Source organism: Equus caballus, chromosome 12 (genome assembly GCF_041296265.1).
Source record: "Equus caballus isolate H_3958 breed thoroughbred chromosome 12, TB-T2T, whole genome shotgun sequence".
NCBI lineage: Eukaryota > Metazoa > Chordata > Mammalia > Perissodactyla > Equidae > Equus > Equus caballus.
Window position 1 is genome coordinate 41676560 of NC_091695.1, and position 10678 is coordinate 41687237.

Here is a 10678-nt window from a genome sequence, read left to right on the forward strand (position 1 = left end):
GTGTGTGGCATCTGTTTGTGTGTGTGTGTGTGTGTATGTGTGTGGGGGTGAGGGGCGGGGCGGGGTGGGGGAGACAAACTTGCAGCCAGGGGGGCGCGGGGCCTCAGAGAGGAGGGACAGGGCAGACTCTTACGGGATCAGACAGCACCCTTTGTCTGTAGCTTTTGACGTGAGCAGTAGGAGGCCCAGTCAGTCATCCGGGGGTGTATCTGGACAGCCCTGCCGTGTATCACTTAGGATTCTCTTGGTTGTAAGTAATAGAAAACCCAACCCAACGTTGCTTCAGCAGAACAGGAATTTTAGGCTTTCATAACTACACAGTCCAGGGGTTGCTTCAGGCAAGGCCTGATCCAGATGCGAACACGTGATCAGGACTCCCCTTCTCAGCCTCGGCCTTTTATTCTGTTTTCTTGGAGTTGTGGCAGTCTAAAGGACTCTCCTTTCGGCCTGGAGATGGGTGCTGGGCGCTCCAGGGGCTCCAGATTGAAATCTGGGGAAGAAGGGAGCCTTTGTTTTAGCCTTCCCCGGGGACATCCCAAGACGTGCTCTAATTGGATGCACTTAGGTAATGTGCTCACCTTGAACCAATCACTGTGGCCAGGAATGCAGCGTGCTGATTGGCCGAGAGCTGGATCGTGGCCTCCCCTCTGGAAGCTCATTGGGTGGAGAGCATGAGGAGGGTGGGCCTAGAGAGAGGTGAGGGGGACAGGGCTTGGTGGCCGTGCCTGTCAAGGAGGGAGAGTGGGTGTCCTACTCATATGGCTGTCACTGCGATCAGTGTGCCGCCCTCCTGGGGGGCGGCTGAGACTCCCCGCTGTGTGATCCCTGCTGGTGGTTGTGGCCTGAGCGCCTGCGTGGGCACCCCAGGTCCGGGCCCTTGGTCGACATGGTGTGGATGTCCTGACAGCCCCCTGCGGGCCTGGGCTGCCTCCAGGCCTTCTCTCCTCATAGCTCCCCTCGTGGTGGGCCTTCCCCTCCTGTTCTGAGGTTTGCCTCTTAGAGGAGAAGGTACCCGGAGGCCTGGGGCTCTGAGCTGGAGCCCCAGAGATGCCGAGGTCAGGGCAAAGCCAGGTGGGCCTTGTGGACAGGTGGGGTCCTGTGGATGTGGACCAAAAGAAGTTGTGTGGTGCAGGGACACCCAGCTGTGTCCCATCCTGGGGGTCTGAAGGGAGGGAGGGGACCAGGAGAAGCCCCCCCCCGCCCCCCAGGAGGGGAGAGGGAAAATCTTCCTTAATTCTGACCCCTGTTTTACTGATAGTTACTTGAGCAAAGTCCCCTACCAGCACAGGCTTCCTCAAGGTCAGAAGGGCGTCACGTGGCTGCAGGATGAACTCGAGAGGGCACAGATGTGAGTGTGGTCATTCGGTCACCAAGTACTTTCTGAGATCCTCTAGGTCTTACAATGGGCAGGGGCCACCCTCAGCACTCGGCCTGTGTTCTCTCATTGACCCCTTACACCTGCTTATGAGAAAACCATTGTCTCCACTCAAGAGATGAGACAGGAGAGCCCGGTGAAGATCGGCATTGTGTCTAAGGTCGCTCAGCTGGCAGTGCGTTCGGTCCCTGTGGTCTGAGTCCAGACTCCCCTCAACCACAAGAGTTCCACTGGGAGGACGGGCTTTCATTTTACCCTAAAGCTGGATGTTTGGGTTGCTTAAAACTTCGTTTCTGTCACAAACAATGCTGAAACAAATGAGTTTGTACCTAAATGTGTGCATTTAAAAAATAGCTTTATTGACATATAATTCATATACCATATTACTCACCCATTTAAGAGTACCATTCGATGATTTTTAGCATATTTGGAATTGTGCAACCACCACCACAATCTGATTTTAGAGCACTTTTTTTTACCCCCAAAAAGAAACTCTACCCGTTCGCAGTCACTCCCCAATTGTCCTCAACCCCACAGCCCTGGCAACCCCTCCTCTAAGTCCAATCTCTGTGGATTCCCTGCTTCCTTTGAAATAGACTTTCAGATAACCCCACGTCAATGTTGTGCTGACATGCGGTCTCAGAAGCAGGGGATGAAAATGTCCCATTCCATCCTATGCCCACAAGCACTGAGTGTTATCATTTTAAAACCTTTGCTAATTGGAGGGATAAAAGACAGTCTATCTTCGATTTCCTCACCCTTCATCCCCTTAACTCACAGCCACCCTAGGGAAGAGGTGTTCCTAGCCTCGTCTCACAGGTGAAGGAACTGGGGCTCAGGATGGAAGTGACCCCAAGGAGGGGGCCTGTTGGGGTGGAAAGGGCCAGGGCTTAGAGGAAAGAGCCAGCCTCCGCCCTGTGCGGTCAGGGAGCCTTCAGGGGGAGGCAGATGTGACTTGGGCTGAAGGCTGGGCAGGGTGGGAGGGAGGCCGGAGGAAGTGATGGGGGCCTGGGGTCTGGCAGCCCGTTCCACACCTTGACTTTGGCCCTGACCAGTGCAGCCTTACATAGAGGCTGTCTGTTTCGGGAGAGTTGGGAGGTCTCCCCTGTCTGCGCTGGGCCTCTGATCTCACTCTTAAAATGGCCTCAGAGAGCAAGCTCAGGCTCCCGGCTCTGTTAAGAGGACCTGTAAACATTCACCTCCTCTGAGTCACTGTTAACTAACTGTTGATAGAGCTGAAGTCGGGGGACCGGGAGGGGGGAGGGCTGGCTCTTAGTCTGTGCTCTTTGCAACGCTGTTTGACCCTGGCCAAGTTGCCCCTCCTTAATGTTCCCTGGGTCTCTCAACAAGAAGATTCCACAGTCATGCAGCAGAGATTGCAAACTGGCTGCCTGTGCCAGGCCTATAGAGACTTGTTTTGGGGAGGCCAGTACGTGTCTCAAAATGAGAACATGCACATGAAAGTCTGGATGTTTGACTTTTATTGATAAGTTGGAAGAGCTGACAGCCCTGGGGCCATCTTCCTGTGTGGCCTAATCAGTCAGAGCAGAATCATGTTACCTCCATAGAGAAGGCCTCTGCTTTCCAATTTGCTGCAGTCCCCACCATGCCCTATTGCCCATACCAGCTCTGTCTCTCCTACCTCCCTGATTCCTCTAGGTGTTTGAGTTTGCAACTCTGATATAAACAGTCTCACATTCACTGCTGCACAAAAATGGAGTTTGTGAAACGTCAAAGATGCTCCTGGAATCTTTTTTGTTTATTTCAAATTTAAATTTAGCCTGTATTTGTGAAAAGATATAAACTCATATGATTCAAAATTCCAAGGATACAAAAGAGTACATAATGAAAAATCTCTTCCACGTGCCCTGACCCTTAGCCAACGACCTTTCGTTACCAGGGGCACCAATGTCACCAGTTCTTGTAGTTTTCTTACACATATTTTATGTGTAGTCAAACCGATATAATGAAATGTATATGTAATTGAAAAAATTCACCCTCACTGAAAGTTAATTTTAGAAAAAAATCGGAAAATACAAAAAGGAAATAATGAAAAATAATCCGTGGTATTACTCTCCATAGAGAATCTGTGTTAGTTAACATTTTGATGCATCCTTCCAGATTTTTCTTTATGGATAGAGATTTTTAAAGGAAATGGCATCAAAATGTAAATGGGTTATGATAGCCTCTCTCAAACTCAGAAATGGATTGTGAATATGTCTGTCAATGACTGTTAAAATCTTTTTGTAGCTGCATAATATTCCATTGTATGGGTGCATCATGATTTCTTTAGACTGTTCTCTGTTTGGGGCTCCTTGGACTGTTTTCAAATCCGTGCGTTCGCGGGGCCCCCCACCCCAGGAAGATTAGCCCTGAGCTAACGTCTGCTGCCAATCCTCCTTTTTTTGCTGGGGAAGACTGGCCCTGAGCTAACATTCATGCCCATCTTCCTCTACTATATATGTGGGACGCCTGCCACAGCATGGCTTTTGCCAAGGGGTGCCATGTCCGCACCCGGGATCCGAACCAGTGAACCGGAACGTGTACGCTTAACGGCTGCGCCACCCGGCCGGCCCTATTCCATGCTATTTTAAACAGCACTGGAAGAAACATCGTGTGCCCACATCTTTGCTCACCTGTCTGAATAGTTCCTCGGGATACATTTCCTGGAGGTGGAATTCCTGGGCTGGAGGATACACCCCAGCGTGCACGTTTGAAAGGCGTTTGAAAGATCTGATCACGCCGCCCTTCAGAAAGATCCTCTCATTTTATGACTTGCAGCCGCACGGGCAAGAGCCGATTCGGGCCGTCTCCTTGAAAACGCAGCTCCCGGTCTCACCAGCCAGGGTGTCCTTGCCGGCCTGCGTTGTTCTTGGCCGAGATCCTGGAGGTCGCGCGGGGTGGTGGGGGGAGGGGCCCTTCTTTCTCCTGCGCTGGAGTCAGTCTGGGCCGTGCCGTTTGGGGGGCGTGTGGCCCGTGAGTACGGATGACGGGGAGCCCCCGTCCTCTCTGCGCAGGGCTGGGCTGGGGCGTGTGTGCGGAGGAGGGGGAGGGTGAGCCCCTGGCGTCCCCAGGAACAGGCGTGCGGGGCGGCCGCCGGGCGCAGCTTGGAGCCGGCAGAGCCTGGGAGCCGGGCGGCGGAGCAGGGCCCAGCAGAGCGATCGCGACCAGGCCACCGGGGCCTGAGTCTCCGTTGGCTCTCCAGCGAAGCGGGGTACCCGCCTCGGAGAGCTGGGAGGGGGCCCAGCGGGGCTCCTGGCGAGGCGCCCGCACGCTGTGAGCCCTCCCCAAACGGCAGCTTAAATTACAAACAAAAAGAGAAGCTGGGGAAGTCAGGATGGGCCCAGGCTGCTTGTGACAGGGACCCACATCCAGGCAGGAGGGAGGCCTGCTCTTCCCACCTTCCAGCTCTCGGAGCCACATGCCCCGCAGCCCGCAGGCCTCCGTCCAGCTGCGCCTGGGCCGACCGTGTCCCCATCTTCCCGGCGGGGCGAGGACCAGAGGGGCGCCTGCCATCCTGCTCTCACCATTGGGGTGAGCCCCTCTCTCAGCTCCCCCCGCCCGACGCTGTGTCAGCAGCTTGAGAACAAACCCCCCGGGAGTGGGTGCTGCTGGGAACACACCCTCATGCGTGTGAGTACACAAGTGTGCGTGTGTGAGTAGATACGTGAGTGTGAGCATGTGTGTGAGCATATGAGTGTGTGAGGATGTGTGAGAGTGAGGATGCGAGTGTGAGGATGTGTGCACTGAGAGCATATGAATGTGTGCAAGTGTGTCAGCACAGATGTGTGGGTGTGTGTTGAGTGTTGTGCATCATGAATGTGTTGTGTGAGTGTGTTTGAGTGAGGATGTGTGTGAGTTTGTGCATGTGAGAGTGTGGATGCGTATGAGTGTGTGTGAGCAGGTGTGTTGTGTGTGAGTATATTTGAGTGAGAGTACTCATACATGAGTGTGTGCGTGTGAGTATATGAGTGAGAACGTGCATATGTGAGTGTGTGCATGTGAGTATATGTGAGTGATGGCGTGCATACATGAGTGTATGTGTGTGTGAGTATACGTCAATGGGAGTGCACATACATGACTGTGCATGTGACCGTACGTGAGTGAGAGCGTGCATAAAAGTGTGTGCATGTGAGTGCGTGTGAGTATACATGAGTAAGAGCATGCATACATGCGTGTGTGAGTATCCATGAGTGAGGGTGTGCATACATGGGTGTGTGCGTGTGAGTGTGTGTGAGTATCCGTGAGTGAGGGCGTGCACACGCTGCTGTGTGAGGACGCTCTCCCGGGCACTTGGCAGGCACAGCGCACGGTGGCGGCTTTGCAGCGAATCCTTTCTTTTTCCCGGCACCCCCTCCGCTGGAGGACCAGGCTCCCGCTGCGCCTTGTTACCCGCAGGGGATGTGGGTCAGCCGGGACTGGGGGCCGGAGCCCAGGCCTAGGTGGGTCGGTGGCCTGGAGGCCGCAGAAGGGAGCGGGAAGACCAGCCGTCTCAGAGCTCAGCCTCGGGGAGCCTCGCTGCCCTTGTGCGAAGCCCGGCTCCACCAATTCTTAGCTGGGTCATCTGGGGCACATTACTCAACCTCTCTGTGCCTCTGTGAGCTGAGGACACTGATGCTGGCTACCTCGTGGGGCTGCTGTGAGCATTAGATGGGTGACACCTGCAGAGTGCTGGCACCCCACCCAGCTGTCCCTAAAGGCTGATGGTGGAGCAGAGAGGGGTTGGGGAGGCAGTAGAGGGCAGGGGGCCCCTGCGGTGAGGCAGGGAGGTCACTACCACGCAACCAGGGGACCCGGCTGGCTCCAGCCGGATGATGCGCCCGTGCGCATGCGCGATGGTGTTTCGCCACGTCTTCCGAGAACGAACCCTCGCTTCCTTGCTTACAGGGTGCACGGCGTCCAGACTGTCATTCCTTTCGGATTTCTGGAAACCTCGAAGCTGAGGACTTTCCAGCAGGAAAGGCCGGGAGACCAGTCTCCACCAGGGGCATCTCCCAGCAGCGTCCGATTTGGCCGCTGCCCTTCTGGGTCCGGGGAGGCAGCAGGTGGCACCCAGCAGGCCTGTGCGGGTTTGCCGCGGGTGGCGTGCAGACAGCAGACACCGGGCCACGGCCCCTGGGGTCCCCTGCCTCCCGCCTGCTCCCCTCTAGGACCCTCTACTCTCTTGACTCTCCCTGGGGCCCGGGAGACAGTGGTGGCTCAGGGTGAGATTCTGGGACACCTAAAACCACCAGCTGAGTGGCAGCCGGGGGTGCGGCGTCCCCGGGGGGTTCCTGAGCCCTCTATGTCCAGCTACTTCTGAATTTCCGGCGGTGGGTCTGGGAATCTGCCTTTGTGACAACCGTCCCCGATGCACGTGCAGTGTTTCCTGGTGGGGAGATGGTCGCACACGGAGGGGAAGGGACTTACCCACAGCTGAGAGGCTGCAGGACGCAAAGCCAGGTCTCCTGATGTCCCCAGCACACGTTTCCCACCTCATCGGGACACACTTTCTGGAATGTGGAATTTTCCGTAGGGACACGGATCCAATTTTACAATAGGAGCTCTCCGAAGCCAGTATCTTCTGTCAGAAATTCAGGCCATCGCCACTTTACCGGAGGAAGGGTGTTCCAGGGAGCAAGGGGTGTCTGCCGTCTCCCTGTCCCCATGCCCAGATCCTCTGCGTGTTACTTTCCTGCCCAGCGGGGGCCAAGAGGTCCTGGCAGGGCCTGCTCGCCGGCAGATGTCCCTGCAAACCTGTCCCAAGGCTGCTAGGAGGACACCGGACACACAGGGAGCGGGGAGAGGCGGCCCCTGAGCCCGAGAGCCGAGATGGGCACTGAGCGGTCAGTGGGGTGCGGTGGGGGGTGTGGCATTTCTCCCCCAAGGGAGTCACAGGCACAAGGCCGACTCTGTCGCGACGGGGGTCTTCAAGGCTTTCTTCTCCACTGCCTGAGGCTTGGAGAAAGTTCTTCTTGTTCCAGGGAGCCAGACCCAGAGGGAGCGTCATTAGCTGCCTATGGAAAGAGGAAACGCCTTCTGGATATTTCTTTCCCCACCAGCAAGGATAATCATGCTGTTGAAGCCATTTATTGAGTGTTATTATGTGCTAAACCCCTTCTGTGCCCTACAGACACAGTCCACTCCACTGTGATCACTAGGTTGTTAGACAAATAGTAGCAGTGGCTAATGTTTTGGGCACGTCCCCTGTGCCAGGAGCCAGGCACTGGGCCACGTGCTCTCCACAGATGATGTCGTTTGGCGAATAGGTTCTGTGTTATTATTATCTGTTATGGGCCCATTTTACGGAAGAGGAAAATAAGGCTCAGACGGGTGAATTGTCCAAGGTCACACACTAGCATCCGGGGATGCCGGCCCCGGAACCCAGGTCTCCCTGCTCCTGACCGGAAGCTTTTAATCACAACACTCTGCTGTCCGTCAGTTTCTCCCTTTACATCGTTTCCCCGTCCCGGGTGCGTGGTTACTTGCTTCGTCTGCCGTAAGTTTTAGCTTTCTGTGCACCGAGGGTCGGGTTCTCGCCTCCACGTGTGGGGCCTGAAGCGCCGTAAACGCCAGCTCTGGGCTTTCTTTATTGGAGGTAGACGTGCCAGCTTAAAAAGGCGTGTCAGCGGCCATTTTTGAAATACATTGCACCCGTCATCAGGTGACATCGCAGTGTCCTTCATCTTAGCTCGGCTCTCTGCTCTGATCAACAGCTCGGTACCACAATACAAAGACGAGTCCAGAAAGAGGAGAAACAGGGTTCTAGAGAAAATTGTTTCAAGGAGAAAAGCAAGCAACGCGAACAAAAGGTGGAGGAACAACTGTGAAAATTCAGGAGACAAAGACTCCGGGGTCCTAGTAGATGGCCAGCTGAGCATTAGTCGGTCAGCTGCTGTTTGAAATAGCTCCTTAGCCGTGGACTAGATAGTAGCCTTGTTAAGGTGAGCACCACAAAACACTGTCCCGTCTCGGGTGTAGGATGTGCTGGGAATACCTGACCCTCTGTCTCTTTTTCGGGTCCCATAATCACTGTTTATGAACTTGTATCCTTCTCGTCTGTGGCCCCCACAGGAAACCAGGTGAGAAAGTTCGAGACTCTATTCCCTTACTCTCCTTCAGCTCCCGACAAAGAGTATCGAAGGCTGCTCTTTGCTTACCCCATATCCACAACCCTGTCTTCCTCGGCAACAGAAAGCCCATAGTGTTGGGTGTATCAGTGGGCTTTTTATGATACCACAGTTCCTAGCCAATAGGATGTAAGCAAAAGTTATTGGGTGGGATTCCTGGGAAAGTACCTCAAGGAAGGCTGACTCAGCAGGGAGGCATGCCCTTTCAACCTTGCCCCTTTCTCCTTCCCACTGCCTGGAATGTGAATGTGATGTCTGGAGCTGCAGTAATGATTTTGGGATCATGAGGTGACCTCAAGGATGGGAGCCTCACATGGGTGACGGCAGAGAGCAGGATGGAGGAGCCTGGGCCGCTGATGGGTTTGGAGCTGCTGTATTAATCCTGGACCGGCTGCCTCTAGACTTTTCTATGTGAGAGAAAAATTGAACCTCTAACTTATTCTAGCCACCGTTCTTTTGGTTCTGTTCACCGTGGCCAGGTGCAATTCTTAACCAATACCAAAAGCTTTGGAGCACATCCAGTGCATCATTTCCCATGGCTATTCATAAATAAAGAGGAATTTGATGTGGACGTGGCAGGGAGTCCCTGAGGTGACACCGGGAGGCGCAGCCTGCTGTTTGCAGACCTGGGGACTTGTGTTGGCCTGGCCTTCTCTGCAGGAATGGACGTGACAAGAGATCTTCACATATCGGGGTATATGGCATCGCTCTTCTTGTTCCAAGTGCATTCAACTTGAACTAAAGAAGCCCGACTCATCGGCTGTCACACGTACATGGTACGTCTGCATTAGCCGTTAAAGTAAAGAGTGCTTTAAACATTATCTCAGCATAAAAGAACGCACACTCTTTAAGATAAGAGCGCCTACTTCCAGGATCCACAAAGCCCTTTGGTGACAGCTACTAGTCCTCCTGCAGGTAAGTCCCCTTTCTGGGACATCAGCATCCTGTTGACCTGCTGATTTGCAACTGAATATCCCTTTGACACTTTGATGAATGTGTGTCCTGGGTGTCATTCCTGTGTGTTCTTTGTTGTGAAAAGGTGTAAGACTAGGCTGAAACCGTGCTTCTCTGCAACACTTTCTTCCTTAGTGGAGGCCGCCTTCCCGGGTTATAGTCCCCAGCCTGGCTCAAGCGAAATGCGCCTTGTCTCTCTTATCAATAGAAGGGTTATTGGTTCCTTTGCGTCGACAGACACGTCTGGTTCCGTATCTCAGGGTTGGAGGAGCAGAATGAAAATGGTGGGGCAGACGTTGCCCGGGAGAGGAAGGGGAGGCAGGAATGGTGGAGCAGCCGCGCAGAGCGAGGGCTCGGGGCTGGAGTCCTAGGGAGCTGTTGCTGCGAAAGGTGGTGAGCACCTTCCAGGCCTGGATGACAAAGGACAGGACAGCTCTGGGGAGGGCACAGAGCCTTGCATTTCTGCCCTAACCCCAGCCTGAGCCTGACTCTCTAGGGTCAGTGGCCTGGGAACACCAGGGGCAGCCCTGATGGCCGGGGCGGGGGCGGGGAGGGTGGTGGGAGCATGAGGGGGTGGGAGTGCGACGGGGGGCTGCTGTCATGGAAGGCGGGTCAGCAGAAGATGGGGACGCATAAGGGACGAGATCAGGATGGAAGAAAGGTTTGGGCTCGTGCCTGAGCACACGGGAAACCCCCTAGAATGTCCTGAGGTGGGCCGCGGTCCTGTGGGTGTGCACTGGGTGCTGGGAAGCTTGGCAGTGTAGACGTGGGGATGGATGAGACCTCCCAGGCAGCCGAGTGGGTTAACCAGGGCATCGGGGGCTGAGGAACTCAGTGAGCATCGTCAATCCCCCTGGGCTCCCTTTATTATCCCGAGGAGACCTCTCTCTTCACGCACCCCCCCCCCGCAGTTCACAGCTCTCTCTGCCGTCTTGGAGCTCACGCCAAATTTTCTCAGTCTGTCCAATATTGGCTTATCGAATCAGCAATTCAGCCCAGTGGATTTAAAGGCAAATACAACTTTTTTCTTTTTTTTTAAAGCAAAACCTTCTACCCCAGTCTAAGCAGCTCTGCCTGGCCCACCATTTGCCAAAGGACTCTGTTCTCAGAAATACTCCTTTGCCCAGTGCTGCTCGCGATAAAGACCAGAAACACACACTGCGGGTCAGAAGCGTGACAGCCGCCATCTCTGCGGTTCATAGTCGGTCTCTCCTCCGAGGCAGGTGGAAGGAGATTTTAA

At 54.6% G+C, this 10678-nt stretch overlaps 1 long non-coding RNA gene across 1 annotated transcript; it reads right to left on the reverse strand.

Annotated features, from left to right (window-relative positions):
- LOC106781474 (uncharacterized) lies at positions 1–4798 on the reverse strand. Its single transcript, XR_011424095.1, has 3 exons — positions 4012–4798; positions 579–686; positions 1–490 (listed from the first exon to the last, which is right to left on the reverse strand). It is a non-coding gene; the product is annotated as an uncharacterized lncRNA (long non-coding RNA).
- Positions 4799–10678: the final 5880 nt, after the last annotated feature.